Genomic DNA, 18243 nt, shown 5'->3' on the forward strand with positions numbered 1-18243 from the left:
GTCTTGAACACTCCTGCTCTAACCAAACGTACTTAATTATGTCCGTTGGGTGTCTATGATTCCTGTTCCGGCTATGATTGGTTTAGTGCTTCTGGGGTGAGTGTGTGTGTGTGTGTGTGTGTGTGTGTGTGTGTGTGTGTGTGTGTGTGTGGTGTGTGTGTATGCGTGCGCACGCATGAGGCAGGGTTTCACTATGTAGTCCTAGCTGGCCTGGAAGCTGCTGTGTGGAACTGATTGGCCTTAAACTCAGAGATTCTCTTGAAGTTTCATACCACCACACCTAACCTTTTAGATTCTGCTTTTCAACGCTCCTTTGTAGCAACTGCTGACACACAGATTCCTTGTGCAGTTTGCACCTGTGGCCAGTACCAGCTAAAGTAAGCCACGATCTTTGAGATAGGACTTGGCCAATGGCGTCTCTTCAGAGTTCCCAGGTTGTTATGAACAACAAGATTGAGAAGGTCTGAGAGTGACTACATCGTGTTGTGAAGAACACGGGGGCATCTGGGAGAAGCGTCTTAAGGAAGTTGTAGCAGACAATCCAGGCTTTCTGCAGGCCACTTAAAGCTAGCAGGATGAGATCTGGAAGCCAGGAAGGCAGGAGATAGGAGATTAGGCACGGGGTGGTTACTTAGGCTGCCCTCTGGTGGCTGTGAAGGTAAGTACTTGGAACAGGCAAGTTTGCATTGTGACAAGTTAGTTGAGAACTAATACTTAAAATTAGCAGACTGGCTAGGTCCTCTGAATATGTGTTCTGGCTGAGTATCTTGGTGGTCTTGTGAGAATCCTAGTGTTGGGAGCAGGGCCTGTCTCTGACTCTTCGACTACTTGTGGGACCCTTTTCCTCCTACTGGCTTGCTTTGTCCAGCCTTGATGTGATGTGCCTGGTCTTAGTGTACCTTGTCATGCTGTGTTTCGTTGATGTCCCTGGGAAGCCTACTCTTTTCTGAGTGCAGGCAGAGAGAGGTGTGGTTCTGGGGGAAAGTGGAGGTGAGGAGGAGAGACTAGGGGGAAGGGAGAGGGAAAACTATGTTCAAGATGTACTATATGAGAGGAGAAAACCCCGGATAATATATAGTTTTCTGCCCATGTTCTGTTATTCTCAGTTTTGATATGAGTGTGGGCCTAGAGGCAAACAAGCCACAGAGAACGTATCCAAGGCCGTGGGCAACAGCATATGGGGTCTACAAACCAGCTTGACCTTGCAGTGCATGGCTCATAGAAGGGTTACCAAGCCTAGATACTGGTGTCTGACACAGGCCTGTTTCACCCTCCTCTGGTACTGCTGGCTGGCCCTTCCTCACAGCTCCAGGTACTGGATAAAAACCTAGCCATGAACAATCAGACAACCTGTGTTTCTTCTCAGAACTTGTATCATTTTCCCTTGTACCATCTGTGAGGAATTCCTGACTGGATTCCCCAATCACCCACCTCCCAGAGCTTTGGTGACTTGGCTATTCCATTGGTTGCCCGACTTTAATTTGGTGTCAGTTGTCCACCTACCCTTGGATTCAGGGTTCCCATTCAGACTGATTACTCTGGACTGGTCTGCTTTGTATGCATAGAGATACATAGATGAGAGACATGATAAATAGACCCAGCACTGTTTCTCTATCACTGTCCTGCCGGCTACTTGTTCACAAGCAATGGTCCACTTTAGTTAAGGACATTGGAAAGACCTCTAAAAGCACAATCCTGAGTGAAGGTAACATCTGTAATAATGATATCATTCTTTAAAACAAATGGAACCCACGTCTATACAACACTTTGATCTGACGGCAACGTTCTCCCCCAACCAACGACAGAACAATTTATTCTCTGTCTTTTGATTTAACCGGCATCCATTGAGTGTGTACAGCCTTGGGCTTTGTTAAACATCACTGGCTCTGCTCACACAGGGTCCTGACAGGCTCAAGGCTCTAGCAGGCTTCTGATTTTCGAGGGCTGGCTGCTGCTGAGCTACACTGTTAAAACAACATCCCTGCTCTTAGGCTGTTGACCACTGAGAAGAGGGGGCTGGTTTTAACACATTTTTGTTGTTGTTCAAGAGATGGTCTACTTTTGATGGGAAAATTGAGTCATTTGATTAAAAAATATCTAACCCAAACATGAGTCCCGTGTTCATGAGGCATTCAAGGTTGATATCTTTGGTTTCAGAGACAATGCTTTTTAAACTGGGCATGAAAGTGACAATTTTGTAATAGCGTGCAGTTGTTCAGATGTGAACAGAGGGATGATGGTGCCTGGCGGCACAAACAGCTCTAGTATCAGTAACAAGAAGGGGCTGGAAATTGTGTAGAAATGAAAGAAAAATGATCATGTGTTAATAAGGCATGGTTACGGTTTCATGTGACCTAAGAAATAATCAGAAGTACTTTGGAAACCTGTCATGTGAACTGTGAAAGATTGAGAGATGGTAAATGAGTGTTGACTGATGGCATCGACGAGAAGTAACTTTTCTGCTTGATGAGTTGTGTGTATGTTACATAAGCACCTGTACTTGGACCCATGTGTTTGTGCATGAGAGTCTATGTGTGTTCATGTATGTGCATGGGCATGCATACATGTGTGTGTGTGTGTGTATGTGCATTGTGTGGAAACATGCACTCATGCACTCAGGAGAGTGTACAGGTCTGTGTATGTACACATGTGCCTATGCACATGTGTGTATATCTGAGTATTCACATGAGTGTGTGTGTGTGTGTGTGTGTGTGTGTTGGTGAAATTGAGATGATATTATAGAATTTTTGTGTTTATTTTTTAAATTAGGGACCAGTGAGATGGCTCAGAGAGTAAGAGTGTTGCCATTTAGGCAAATGACCTGAGCTCAATCCCTGGTGGACAGAGATTACTGACTCCTATACATTGTCCCTGATTTCCACACGTGTGTTTGGTTCATAGGTACACACACATTCAAAATTAAACAAAAAATTAAAAAAAAACCTTTAAAAATCTTAACTTGGAATTGTGATAATTCAACAATATTTCTTCAGATGTTTATGGTGATCATAGTTTTGCATAGAAATACAAATATATCTTTAAATGTAAGTTGGCAAAATTCTATGATTTTTTTTTTTGTAAGTTGACTTGGCTGGGCTCAGCACACTGTTGGTGAGTGTTGAATGTGGGAATCAGTCTGACAGTGTTTGGTAGATGTGCTTGGTGTCCTCAGTCAGGTGGCTTTCAGTAACGGTAAAGAGACTTGCATTCAGTGTGAGGTGGGTCTCATGCAGTCAGCTGAAGGCTCTTAGGAATAAAAGCTAAGGTTTCCCAGAGAAAGAGACGTTCCTGAATATTCCAACTCCAGCTCATGTCTGGTTCTTCAAGCCTGTTACCTGCTCCACAGAGCACGTGGATTTAACAACCCTACAATTCTATAAACCAATTCTTTGAAATAAGTCTATTTATATGAAGTGCATATGTACTCTAAATCTGTTAGTCTATCATCTGTCTGTCTTTCATCTATCTATCTATCTATCTATCTATCTATCTATCTATCTATCTATCATCTATTCAGAATCTGTTAGACTATCATCTGTCTGTCTGTCTGTCTGTCTATCTACCTATCTACTACCACCTACCTACCTACCTATCTACCTAGGTATGTATCTCTATCTATCTATCTATCTATCTATCTATCTATCTATCTATCTATCTATCTACCTACCTACCTAGGTATCTATTTGCCTGCCTGCCTACCTACCTACCTAGGTCTGTCTGTCTGTCTGTCTATCTATCATATCTATCTATCTATCTATCTATCTATCTATATATATATCTATGATTTATCATTTACATTCCACCCATCATCGATCTTCCAGTTATCGCTCCCATTCATCTATCACTTATTCTTTACCACCTGTACCTTACTATCCTCAATCTTCATCCGTCTACAATTGCTTGCTGCTGCTTGTTTGCTGTTGTACCCTGATTTACACAGTTCCCTAAATGGAAAATCCTTTAAGGATACGACATAGATCGTACTCATGTGACCTTGTCACCGTCCCATCTCATTCTATAGCCCCTGTTGGTGCTTCTCTCCGTTGGACATCTGCTTCCTTCGCCTTCCAGCCCTTCTCCTATTCTCTGAGGCCTTCTCTGTTCTCTGCTCCTGCTCCTGGGAGATTCAGGTGGTTTTCATCCCAGCCTAGCTCCTCTCACACAGCATTTCTCCTTAGGGCTTGTTTGCGAGTGCTTTTCCATTTGCTGTATGGTAATGGCTGGGTCTCATTCATCTTGGTATTCCCATCACCTAGCACAGTCTATGGCTTATAGATGGTATTCAATCAATAGAGCTGAAAGAATGAATAAGTGGGTGGTCCTCTCCTTCAAGGATAAGCAGCTGCTTTTATGTGAAGTTGCAGATGGCTGGGAGGCATCCTCAGTGCCTAGTCTTTCAGGAATGGATGTTTCTAAGCTGCACTGCCTGGAGAAAAATCCCTAGCAGACTTTTTAATTGCTAGCAGAATCTGACGCTGTCAGTTTTGTGGGGTATAACATGTCTGCCAAACTCAAGCCGATTGTGCAGAAATCTCTGGCATCCTATGTGGGTGGCATAGATGCTCCACAGAATCAGATTGCAGGTTTGCACTGACATATTTTAACCTATCAAATTAATGGCTCGAATCTCTACCTGCATGCCCTAGTAAAGGGTTCAATATCGCTTTCATGTTTCAGCGCTGAATTAACTGGAATAGAATAATGGCGTTCTGCTCCAGGCTCAGGCCCTGGAGTTCGCATTTTTTAAAGTAACAGCCAACGAAAGTGTGGTCCCATTTAATTATTCTTCTCTCCCCTGTGTGTCTTTCTGTTGCTATTCATTGTTGAAATGTAGACCTTCAAGGTAGTGTGGACTTTTGCCTCAGAGGGTCCTCATAGGTGACTCAGCCCTGCATTGTCTGTGGGTGTCCCTAACTCCACAGTGGTTGAAGAGTTTCCACTGAGTAGAATGTGCACTGATCCCACAGTTCCCTGAGTAGCCTGGCCATCTACATGGCCAGAGGATATTTGGAGAAGTCTCATCTTTCTGGACCTTTCTGTTCTTTTCAACAGTCATGTCTAATGAGCTTGACTGTCAAGAATTCTGAGGGCTGTGCTGGAGCCTCATAGGGATTACCAGTCTCCTCCAAATAACTCTCATAGCGCAGGAAGTCACTAAAGCAAGTGATCCTTCCTGGACCTCAGTGAGTGTATGCTCCAACATGATCTGCTGTTACCCCTTCAGATAAAAGAAGTGGGTCAAAGTTTGTATGACTCCTGCTAATGGTACCTAACCTCATCTCTTGCTCTATACACTGATGGGAGCCCTCATAGTCAGCAAAAGGTCACCTTTCTGTGACTAGATGCTAAGAGGATGTCCAGTTGAACAGCATGTCATAGAAAAACATCCAGCACTCTGGTTTTCCATAGGCTTTGAAGTTGGCGCTCAGTTATGTAGTGCCATTCCATGCATCCAGAATGTCGCCTTCTATTCTGTATCATGTCTCCTCACCAAGCTGTATCTCAGGTTGTCCATTCCAAGGCAGAGCCTAGATCACACTTCAGGAATCTGTTCTTCCTCTATGAGTACCTTCAATCTAGGTTAAAAAGAATTTTCTCTCAAACGTTACTCTGGTGTTTTTCTTACAAAACGATTGTAGGATCCACCTCTTCTGGGGCTTCTACTATGCAAACAGGTTTCCTTTTTTATGTTTTTCAGTTTTCTGAGATGTGGACTAATATACCTCTGGAAAGGCTTACACAACACATATGCCCAACAGAATTTTGTGAAGGGCGATTATCATGTGAAGTACTTATCTGTGTTGCCCAGGTTATCACCCATCACGTTAAATGAAAGAACAACCCAAGCGTCCCAGAGACTTCTGGCCGACTTCCTTAAGGTTAAACCCCTCCTCGCCACAGACAACCACGGAACCCTTCCTTCCCACAGACAACCACCAAACCCTTCCTTCCTACAGACAACCACGAAACCCCTCCTCCCCACAGACAGCCACTAATTCCCCCTTCTCATAGATAACCTTTAAACCCTTCCTTCCCACAGACAGCCACTAAACCCTTCCTTCCCACAGACAGCCACTAAACCCCTCCTCCGCACAGACAACCACCGTCTGTCTTTCGGCCTATGTTTCATAGCTTTGCCTCAGGGAAGACTTCTCTAGTGTTGCCGACTGTTGACTGTTCCCGAGCTTAGGAACATTTGCAGCCCCGCAGTGTGTTTCTTCCTTTAGCTGTTCATCGTATATTCCTGCGATCCATCGGGCGTTACGGTGTACTGATTTGTTCACGTTCACCGTTGAGTTGTCTGCATTGTGTGATAATGCCACAATTCGTGTATCCGTTCTGTTGATGGGCATTCTGGTTGTTTCCAGTCGCAGACTCTCATGCACATTGCGCTGTCAACATTCCTTCACAAGTCCCTGGGTGCCCATGTGCACATCTGGACCTAGATTTTCATTGTGGGGAAGTTCATAGCTATGAAATAAGTTTTGTGAGTGGTTGTAGGTCTATTTTTTTTTTTAAATTTCTTCTTCCTTTTATTCCAGTGTAGTTTGGTGTATTCTAGATGATTTTCTAGAAATAGATCAGTTTTTTAAATCAACATCTCAACTTTACTGGCATAAGATTTCTTAGCATGTATACTTCCTTTGTTGAACCTCTCTCAGATATTGGAGCAATGTCACCCTCTCCTGATTCCAATAAGTAGTTACTTACACCTGCGTTATCCATTTGGTCAAAACCTGATGAGCTGTGTGTGCTTCATAGGATCATGTATGTGACACACACTGTCATTGTGACAACATGCTGACAGTGTATGTTCAGGCGAAACAGATTTATCAGGGCTTATGGTCTCAGGGGGTTTCCATCTGTTACAGTGAGGAAGGCACACGGTAGTTCCTCTGTCCATGGCTGCAGACTAGGGTGCCATGGCTAGTCTGGAGACAGTGGAAGAAGCAGGGAGAGAGGAGGGAGGGAGAGGGGGAGAGGGGAGAGGGGAGGAGGAGGAGAAGGAGGAGGAGGGAGGGGAGAGAGAGAGAGAGAGAGAGAGAGAGAGAGAGAGAGAGAGAGAGAGCACGCTGAGAGCGAGAGCTGAGATATAAACGTCAAAGTCCTTATGGCCCATTTCCATTAATGAGACCCTGCCCTCTTAAAGGCTCCATAGACTTCTCCTTAAAGATCACCTCCAGCTGGTCAATCAGCGGTCAGGTTATGAAATTTTTGAAGGAACTTTCCAGATTCACCCCATAGCATCGCACCCCTGACCTCTATAGGTTGATGGTGATCTCCTAATGCAAAATGCATTCATGCAGTCTTACAGTCAACATCTGCTCTAATACTGTTCAAAAGTTGGAAGTCTCTCCCAAGACTTGAGGCAAACTCTTTAACTGTGAACTCCCATAAAATAAGAAGGTGGCGTGCTGCCGCGTACAGTTCAGGGATGGCTGAGTACAAAACGGGAAGATGTGAAAGGATGTACCTGTTGGCCAGCTGAGGGAAATAAAGAGATGCACAGCCTGAATGTGTGCATGGCTCTGAGGGAAATTGAGACTGGATCCCTACCCTCGTCCCTTGGACGTTTAAAACACCAAGCCAAATCTCATTGCCAGGTAGGAGACTTCTGATTGCAAAGCCAGTGGTTAAACATTTTTGTTTGCCATACGTCACTGTGGCTTGGTGTCTGGCAGAATTGTCTATTTTTATGGGATCCTGATAAGCACCTGCTATAACACAGCCTGTAAGACTGTGGTCCTCACGTAACGCCACCTCACAGAGAGGTTCTCTTAGACTTTCCTCACGTCTCTTTGTCCTTGTTTTCCTGTGGATGTATAACCAAACTGAGCTTCATTGACTTTTTATGGTTATAATAATTAGACAACACTATATCATTAATCTTACTCAATAGATTATCATATAATGAGATGCTTAAATATGGTAATCCTTTCATAGTGTGTGAAATTTTTATGCTTTTATTCATGTTAACATTGAGTGCAATAACATAGTACTAGCTCCAGTCATAAATAACGGGATCTCTCTGCTGACAAGTAAGCTTTTGTGAGTTATGCCTGAAACCTTAAATCTGATGTTTCCTGTACTTGCCACACTGTGTTAGAGTGTGTCCTTCAAGCCCAGCCTCCTGGAAATTTTCAAACTGTACTATGTTGATATTTCTTGAAATATAACTCTGGTAATATACCACATCTTCATTTTAAATAGACTATGGTTTTAATTTTGAGCAGCTGGTGAATTTTAAGGGGTTTGGGGGACTGCTAAATAGTTGGGATCATGCAGAGAATATGTACTGTGCTGTAGTAATTTTGTCCTTACATTTCTATCACGTGACGTAGCATGTGGACGTTAGTCACTGCTTAGCTGTGTTAATAAGGGTGGTTAGCTCTACGAGGAAGGACAGGTACTATAAATGACAAGAGCTACAGTGGAGGAGAAGAGAAAGGCCATGTTCGTATCAAGAAGACAGAGAAGGAGGGAAGGGCACGGGAGGAAAGAGTCGCCCTTGGAAATACCTTGGATTTGAAATTTTTGTAGTAAGTAGTGACATAGATTCATCTTCTAGGTTTTTTCCCCCTATTTATTGTACCTGTGGACAAATTGCACTTTCTGCTAAAGGTGATTATATTTATCAGTTTCTTACCTAGCTTGGCCTTTTAAAACTACTTACCTTCACAGACACATCCATCGGAACACATGTGCTGTTTTTTGAATGGCCTCAAAATCTTAGGAGGATCTTTGTTGTGGTAATCATGAGCTTCTAATGTGTGTGGAAGACGTATCATGAGGCCATTCCGGTTCAGCTTGTAATAGCAAGAGTGGCTTGTTGGATCTGTTCGTTTCAATACTGCTAAGGATGCGGGGCCTTATTTATACTATCCTGTGCTTAGTTCACTGGCACTTAAGGCAGGCTTATTTTGCCATCATTTTGATGCTTTAATTAATTAATTAATAATCAGAAAGATGGCTCAAAGGACAAGTCTGTGTCACGTTTTTCCTTGAGGACCTCTCAGTTCTGTTGAGTACAAACAGCAAAGGTAGTTTGGCACTGTCCATTCAAAGGACAGTGGAGCAAATTGTCTTTGTTTTACTTTACAAGTGTAAAATAAATGTATTTTTCTAGATGGCTTTTACACCAGCAAACTGACATATCGCACTATGTATTCAAGGGGCTGGAATGATGGCTCAGTGGTTCAGAGCAATGTTGCTCTTGCGAAAGATCCAGATTTATTTCCCACACCCGTGCGACAGCTCACCACCACTTGGAACTCCTGTTCTATGGGCTATCACTCCCTCTTTCTGGCCTCCATTGACATTAGACATGTACAGAGCGCACAAACATACATGCAGGTGCACACACATACAAATAAAATAAAAATCTTAAAAATATACATCATGATTGATACCATCTAACTTAAAGGGTGCTTTTAAAAACTGGGATTTTAGTATGCTTACAATATTATTTTACCTTTTTACTTTTAGCCAACTGAAACACAAATGCAGACGGTCAAGAGCACTCCCTTCAGTTTGATTCGACTATGCTATGGCCCCTAATGTTTTCTCTTACAAAGCAATGGTACTTCACTCTCCCTCTGCTGGGAGGTCATAATTAAGTGGCTCATAATTTATCCTCGATGTTATCTTCTAATTTTACCTTATATGATTATAAGCCTGTTTTCACCTCAGTGCTTTTATATAACTTTCAGTTTTCTCTGGTGATGGGTTATTTAACTAATCTTCTTACTCTAATCAGTTAGCTATTTAATTCATGTAATAGTTATTGTGTTCCTAAAGTATACCGTACTCTGGATGAAGAAGTTGCCCGGCCTAGGTGGGCATATTGGGTATATTCTAAGGGTTATGACACAACCAGGAGAGGGGTGATTTTGCAGGCAACGGCAGAGGTTTCTGAGTGTACAGACTGAGTTATTCTTCTTAGCAGGAAGATAGACAGTGGCACTCCAGATTCAGAGAGCATGGGGGTAGTGACAGTAGGGATGTCACAGAATGACGGGGACTTGGTGGATTGATTTAGGGTTGGACTGTAACACAAAAGACAATTGTAAGGACCCAAGTGACATGCAGAGGGTCTCCTTACCCTTGTGTGCCCCTGAGAGCGGGAACTATTACATTATTTGAGGAAATGCAAACAGGTTTAGAGGTTTGCCTTTTAAAAATTAAACTTACATCTAAAAATCACACACACGCACACACATGCACACACACACATGCACACGCACACCCTATGTTTACATCATCTCTACCTCTCTCTACTCCTCCAGAGCCTCCTATGTCACTCTCAAATTTGTGACTTTGTGTTGTCTATTATTGTCTCACACACAAACAACACTTTCACACACATACACACTCACACCCACGTTATTTAAATAACTTGATATCAGAGAAAACTGTGTGTGTGTGTGTGTGTGTGTGTGTGTGTGTGTGTGTGTGTGTATGAGTAACTATAGTAAGTGGGTCCCTCACTAGAGAGGACTAACTCTTCCTCTCTCATCAGTTGTTAAATACCTGTAGCTCTTTGTCTATGGGTGGGATCCCATGAGACTTCCCCCACCTGTGTTGTCATTGCTCAGGTCAAATTGTGTTGTTGTATTGTTGAGATGGCCTGGGTGCAGCTTCCCTGTCATGTATGGAAGACACAATCTTGCTGTAGACTTCCTGGCTCTCTGACTCTTGCAGTCTTTCTGACCCCTCTTCCGCTATGTTTCCTGAGGCTTAGGTGTAGAGACTGAGTTCTATTAACCGGGTCTGGGCACCCCAGGGGCAGGTGTTCTCTGCATTTTGACCAGCGGTGACTTTCTGGAATGTCTTTCATCTGCTGTATAAAGAAACTCTTTTGATAAAGGGTGAGAACCACACTCATCTGTGGGTGTAAAGGATGAGTATTTGGAACATGGTTAGGAGTGAGGTCGGCTTAAGAACATGGCAGCAATAGTTCTCCTCTGTGATTCATCACTTCACCAGTCACAGGGAGTTGCCTAAGCTTACAGACTCCTTCTGTGGAGTGGGCCTGAAGTCCCACTGGACAGCGGTTAACTTAACCTTTTCTATTTTTGTTTAGCATGAACTCGTTACCCTAGAAACATAGTCTTTTTTTTTTATCCTGTAATATTAACCAAAATCCTGAGAAGTGAAATTTTGTTCCTTATTCATAATGCTAAATATTTTTACATACAACCATCCATTAACAATTCTTATTATACTCTACTAAGATGTTGAGGTTGCCCCATCCTGAAAACTGGAAATGGGTTGGGCGTTGGCTACTCAAAATTGGCTTGCATGTGTGAATTCGCTGTTTAATTAATGTCTACTTAATATGTATTAGTTATATCTGATTCAGTATAATATTGGTACACCTACATATTACATACATGTCATGCTCTATTATAAGAAAATGCGTGATAATCAAGGTTGAGTATTGTTTTTCCAGGTCACGGACATATGAGATAGGTTGCTGAGTTGGTAGCCTCCCTTTCCTATCCAAATACTGATTACTGAGATAATCAGTCTATAATAAGAAAAATCTATTTTTAAACGAAGTTTTGGGTGTTTTCGTATATAACTAGTAAAGGCTTATGTCGTGGTAAACTATCACAGTAGGCATGTTTAATGGAGCCAAGTTGCTCATCTCGTGGCCCATTGAGCCCCTCAAGGCTATACCTCTAGAGGTCCCAGTAGGTACTACCTTGTGAAGGTTCCACCTCCTCCCAGTGGTGCTAGGGGCTGGAGACCAAGCTTTCATCTCAAGGCCCTTTGGGGGAACAGCACAGGTCCAAACCATAGTAATGTCAAAACTAGTTTCTAGTCTCATGATCTGGGCTCCTCCAGTAAGCCATATTTCTTCCCCGGAAGTCATCATAATGACAAAAAGAGTCTACAAACAAGAAATATCCTAGGAAATAGGAGACTACTTAATTTCATATTAGAAATTGTTATGAGCAGATCGGTGGTGACAGAGAAGTTGAAGAGAATGGAGAGCCTTCAGAAATCACTTTAGATTTTACGCTGAGAGTGAAGGGAAGGGGGGACTGTTAGTATAACAGTGTGCCTGTATTTCACACAGATGGTGTTCACCGAATGGGCCGAGGTTTATTAAGCAACGAAACGAAGGATTAGTATAAAGCCTACATATTCAGGGTGGATTGGGTCAATGTATATGCATGTTTTCTGTATGGAAATCAGAGGGACTAGGAGGCAAATGTTGGGAAATTTAGGCTGGCACTGAGGGCTAGGAACACTTTCAATCACTCATGGGTACTTTACACAACTGTCTGCAATATTTATAGCATGACCATACTCATTTATCCCTAGCTTCATAGCCCAGTTCTGGCCTGAAAGTTCTTAAATGTGTGTTGAACTGCATCAAAGTCTTTCAGTAAGCAAAGGGAGAATTTTTGAGCAGCAATACCAAAGTGTGGTTATTTGGACACTGATTGGTTATATGACTGAAAAGTGGCAATCATTTTTAAACCTAAAATGATTTTAGATTTAACTCATTTTAAATGCTTACTTTCTGGTGTGGCAATACGTTTTTGTTTTGTTTTGTTTTTAACCTCAGTAAGTTAAGAATACTTAAAGCTTTTTTTTTTCCCCAAGGATATTTTTGTTTGATGTAAAGTTTTGCTGTTGAAATTGTCAGAAGCCTAGCAGGTAGCCTTCCTGGAGGTGGCCCATTTTGTCCCATAGAGTAAGATGGATGAGGCTTTGAGAGGCAAAGTCCCAAGGAGACTTCATCTCAGGATTGCTTCTTGCAGCTGAGATGCCTTTCCTGTTCATTATTAAGTTAATATAATAATCCCTGGTCCATCCTGTTGAGCAGATTTTCTTGAAGATCAAGATAAAGATGAACTTTCATGAATTAATGCTGTTTAGATGAATTAATGATTTTATAGAACCCCTGATTTGATTCAGATAATCTTAGAAAGAAAGTTTTAAGACATGGTTCTAGTTGTTTTGCTAGAGGAATGTATTTAAGTTAGAATTAAGAGTGCCCACTCTTCATAATGGTAAGTTAAGGCTACCTAATAAGAAATACAATGAGCTTTCACAGTTACCCTAAAAATGAGAAATAGGCTTGGGACAAGTTTGTGTTCAAGGAAAATCATTCATTCTAGGTCAGTTCCAGGAATGAAGCCACAGGTGTACACTATGATATGACAAGGCCATGTGAAACTGTTGCTTTGAACTTATAATGAGCTTATAGAATGATACACTGCTTTGGACTTAATATCAACATCATTTTGTAACTGCAATTCTGTGTAACGTTTTACCTATGAGGTAATTTTCTAAGACCTTTTATCTATAAAAACGCCGGGGAAAAGAAAGAAAGACGGTAGGATTGGTTTGGGGAGCTCTATTCTATGCCTCCATCCAAACGTGTCTATGGCTGTTTGTTTATATGTATGCATGTAGGTACCATTTTAAGTATATAAGCATGCATGAACACTTTTGGAGTTGATTGAGACAGGTGACTGGGCTCTGCTAAAGTATATATATATATATATATATATATATATATATATATATTTGCGTATATGTCTGTGAGTATTTGACTGTGTAAAGGATTTTTAATTTTTTTCTTTGCTATCTCTTTGGTTCACAAAGAACTAACTAGCCTGACAAGTGAGAGGCTCCTGGCCCACTAGCCAGAATGCTAGTGATAAATCCACCACCCCCTCCCACATAGGCCACAGATATTAATTCATCTGAAGCCATAGGCTTCTGGCCCCACAGTAGCAAAGAATCAAGGAGGAAGAATCAAGAAGAGTAAATATTATTTATACTAAGCAACCATTACTTTCACAAAACCAAGGTTTGCTCCACCTCTTCTCGGCTGCCTTCTAAAGAGAACCAGTGCTGGGGCAAGCTCCTGGCAGTAAGTCAACTCTTTACCTGTGATTTACCTGTGTATCAAGCCCCCAATCTTGTTTATGCTGCCCAAAATGGCTGGGAGAGACAGCCGTGACATTATGAATCCAGCTGGCCACAGATGGATCTGCAGCGAGGCATGAATCCATATTGGGCTGGTGATCTATGTTTATAGCGCCCTGTTAAACTTTCAGGGACGCAACCCCTAAATCACCTGGCATTGACTACCCCCATTTAGTATAAATAATTGGTGGATGTGAACTGGAACTCTCGTTGTTAGCGATCAGGATTCTCCCCTGTAAGAACCATTCATCTCAGTATGCTCTCGCTGACGATTTAGCTCATTTTTGACTCTATTAATTCTAGTCATCGAGCACCCAGGTTTTTGAATGCAATATGGCCCTCGCTGTTCTTATTTCTGAGCTGTTAGGATAATTAATTACTTCCCTTTCTAAGAAGCTGTCTGTTGAAACCTCCACATATTTGTAATGGGTTTGATAGTTTAGCTTAAAATTTGAAAACAATTGAAAAAAAAAAGAATGAAGGTAGATTCTAAGAGATGAACTTAGAAATTTTACCTGCAAGGGCGATACCTATGTAAGGTTTTCACAATCTATTAATAGCAGAAATACCAGCCAAAGTCCACATGGTGTAGGACTGAAATAACTAACTGTAGTGCCAAGCAAAAGTAAAATTATAATTGCCTTCCAGCAATGAAAACTAATTCTGAATCTATGCCCAACAACTGAGTATGTGAAATTTCACAATTTCAGTTTCTACAGTGATCTTCCCTTTGGCTAAAATTATTGAAGCGAGGAAAAAAAAATCAAAGAATTATGTGTTCTTTAGAACCCAACAGGGAAATGGGATTAAATGTCAATTGATGTGCAAGTTAATGAAGTAATGGTTGGATGTTTTTATGTCAGGTCTGTACACTTGTAACGTATTTGTCAAAAGCAATAAAAATAAGACTAATTTCTGGTCCTCGTACATCACTGTTCCTCTTTAAATCTTCTGGCTGTTTTGTAAACCGCACTATTTCATCCATATTGTTATAGCAGGTAGGACTCACTGTATGCCCATAGCCACAGAGAAGTACAGTTTTTATACCTCCCATCATAGAGGACTTGAGGTAAATTGGGCAGTTACCATACATTAAGGAGCTACAAATGCAGCTTAGAGAAAAGCAAACACACCCACCACCTTCCATCACCTTCCTCTGTGTACAAGTTCTCCATGATTCAACCCCCATTTTGTTGATGGTTTTTAATTTTATTTTTCTTGGATATTATATGTATTTACATTTCCAGTGTTATCCCCTCCCCCGCCACTCCCATACTCTCTCCCTTGCTGATGTTTCTAAAGATTAGTATACATAGACCTACCCATGACATATGAGCATGAATATTCCATTCCTTATAAATTAAACAAATGCTTAGTGATCATTTGCCTAATTCAGGCAGCCCTGTGGATGCTGGGATACCAGCGGTGAATAAAATAGCTCAAACTTCTCCCTGTTTTCCTGGAGCTCATTATGTTTAAATATATTTTTAATCTGGGCTTTCAGCCATATGGTCATATTTATTGTTTATTCACTTCCAAATATCCAGCAGATCATGTACGAAATGTATACAGGATCTGGCTTATGTTTCATTTTCCCAAAGAGTCTCATCCCTTTCTCTGTTGGAAGAATAAAATTGAAGGGATGTAATCCTGTCATAAAGGAGATGGTGAGGGTGGTGAGGGATGATTTGCAAGTTCATCAAGGATGCCCCCTCTCTCCGTTCTATCCCAGTGATTCTCAACTTTCCTAATACTGCAGCCCGTTAGCACAGTACCTCATGTCCTGGTGATCCCCACCCATAATATCATTTCCATTGTAACCTCACGATTGTAATTTTTGCTGCTGGTATGAATTGAAATGTCTATAGCTGATATTTCTGATGGCCTTTAGAGACTCCTTTGAAAGTATCATTTGGCGCCCTCAAAGGAGTTGTAACCCACATGCTGAGAACCACTGCTCTATCCCTTCATGGCCTTGTATTTTCCTAGACCCCACTCTTAATGAGTTATGATCTACACTAGTCTCCGTAGCATATGTTATAACAATATTTTTGACTTGACTTAGTCTTGTGGTCACTTCCCCTGAGAAGTTCAGAGTATGGCAAATGCCAGGAAAGACAAAGCAGCTCCATGTTGTGTCCTCTTCTGAATTCTCTCTTTCTCACTAGAGTTACAGCTCTTTGTTTTCAATATTCTTGATTCAGACCAATATTCTTGTGAATGGGCCAAGCCAAGCTTTCATTGCCTTGCATCTGGAATGAGCAAGTGTCTCCAGAGAAGATCCACAGTTGTCTCCAATGTACTGCTCCGATGGCTTTAGTCTCTGATGATTTATTAACATTTAAACAGATTTAAGAGGGCTTATTTATTTATTTATTTTACTTAGACTTATTTTAGTTGTTCTTGGCTGGATCACTGATCTGTTACAAGTATATTCAGGCTATCTGCTTAAACAAAATAGGATGCATTCACACACACACACACACACACACACACACACACACACACACACACAAATGTACCCTTGTGATTTTTACTCATTGAGAAGATGTACAGGGAGTAAGATGTCATTGAACATATTCATAAAAATGGTGTCATTGAAAATGATGGGCAATCATTGAAAATGATTGCCAAAGGTGATACTCCAGAGTGCATGGATTTCAGTGTCTCAGAGCTATTCAATGACGGTTGTGGTGATGAGCTGGGTAACAGCAAGCTGGGTTCAGTAGTACTCAGGTCAGTGAGCCTAAAACAGAGGGCGTCCAGTACATGCGGTAGCTCTGAGTAGTGGCTAATGCAACCGTTGGCTTCTTACTCTGACTCATCCAGGGCGTTACATCTTCATCGTCTACTAAAGTACTAAGGAGATCTTCTTCATGTTTTTATATCTCCATTAATACTTGCAGTAGGCAGGTATAGCATAATCGTTACTAGACTCTATGGGAGAGGCAGGGATATTTATACTCTAAGCTTACTCATTTGTGACGTGCTTACTTAGAACAGGAAGTCTAGATGTTGTTCCCCATATCTGTAAAACGCAAGTAGTAAGCCACATTGCTGTATCTAGATGAAAATTGATGGGCACATTGTACTCAAAGTACACATCGTGAACACGCAAGTTCTTGTAGTTATACTTCTTCACATAATATGGAAATCCAATCAACAACTACAATGTTTGCACGAGAGTACAACACATTTACATAGACCAGTAGTTTTTAACCATGGGTCTCAACCCCTTTGGGAGTCACATATAAGATATCCCTCATATCAGATATTTACATTATGATTTATGAGAATAGCAAAAGTAACAATGAAAATAATTTTATGGTTGGGGTTCCCCACAACATGAGGAACTGTATCACCTTTGTGAAGGTTGAGAACCACCGACCTAGACTTTCCAACCAAGGTGAATGAAATTTGTAGAAAATGAATTATTTTAAGAATATAAGATTTTGTTCTTTTAAAAAACAATCTAGATTTTTTCTTTTTTAAATAATGAAACTGTCTAAAATAATTCCAGGAAGAAAATAACCCAATTAAAGATGGTTTTCATGTCATCAGTTTAAAAAATGGAATTTACAATTTTCAGTAGATAAACAGAAAACATGTTATCATCTATCTAAAACTAATTGAAGAAGAAGCAGGTTTTGATCAATAAGGTAAATCGTGTGGTATCTTAAGTTTTAGGAAAAGGGGCAAAATTGAGATTAAAATAATCAGAGTGAAAAACCTGAGGTTAAAAACATAGTGGGGGAGAAAAATTTGATCAGCAGTAATCTTTTATTTACTCACGTGATATCGACTAAATATCATAGTTTCCCTAGAGACATGAGAAAGTAATAATTAGTACCAATGATAATATGAGAAATAGAGAAGGCAATGCTTCCCTCGAGACTCATGCTGCTGTACCATGACCTCTCTCTCCCTGAGCTGTAAAGAGTATGAATTGTGCTATTGCAAACAAGAGTTAGCAGTTTTCTGTTATCCTTGCAGCCAGCAGCCTAGCATAACTGTCTCCTGAGAGGCTTCATCCAGCTGTGGATGGCAGATGTGGAGACCACAGCCAAACATCAGGTGGTGCTTGGGTAGCCTTGAGGTAGAGAAAGGGGATGGAAATGAGTGAGCCAGAGGGATCAAGGACACCACAGGAAGACCCACAAACTCAACTAGCCTGGGCCTATGGAGGCTCACAGAGAATGAAACACCAACCAAAGAGCTTGCCAGGGGCTGGTCCTGGGTCCCCTACACATGCATAGCAGATGTGTTGCTTGGTCTTCATATCAGTTCCGT

General features: G+C 41.4%; 1 protein-coding gene across 1 annotated transcript in view; it reads left to right on the top strand.

The window, feature by feature from the left end:
- Tmem117 (transmembrane protein 117) overlaps positions 1–18243 on the top strand; it is a 433233-nt gene that overhangs the window by 205020 nt on the left and 209970 nt on the right. The gene's annotated exons all lie outside the window — the stretch shown is intronic.

The sequence above is a fragment of the Rattus rattus genome, chromosome 1, assembly GCF_011064425.1.
Source record: "Rattus rattus isolate New Zealand chromosome 1, Rrattus_CSIRO_v1, whole genome shotgun sequence".
Classification (NCBI taxonomy): domain Eukaryota; kingdom Metazoa; phylum Chordata; class Mammalia; order Rodentia; family Muridae; genus Rattus; species Rattus rattus.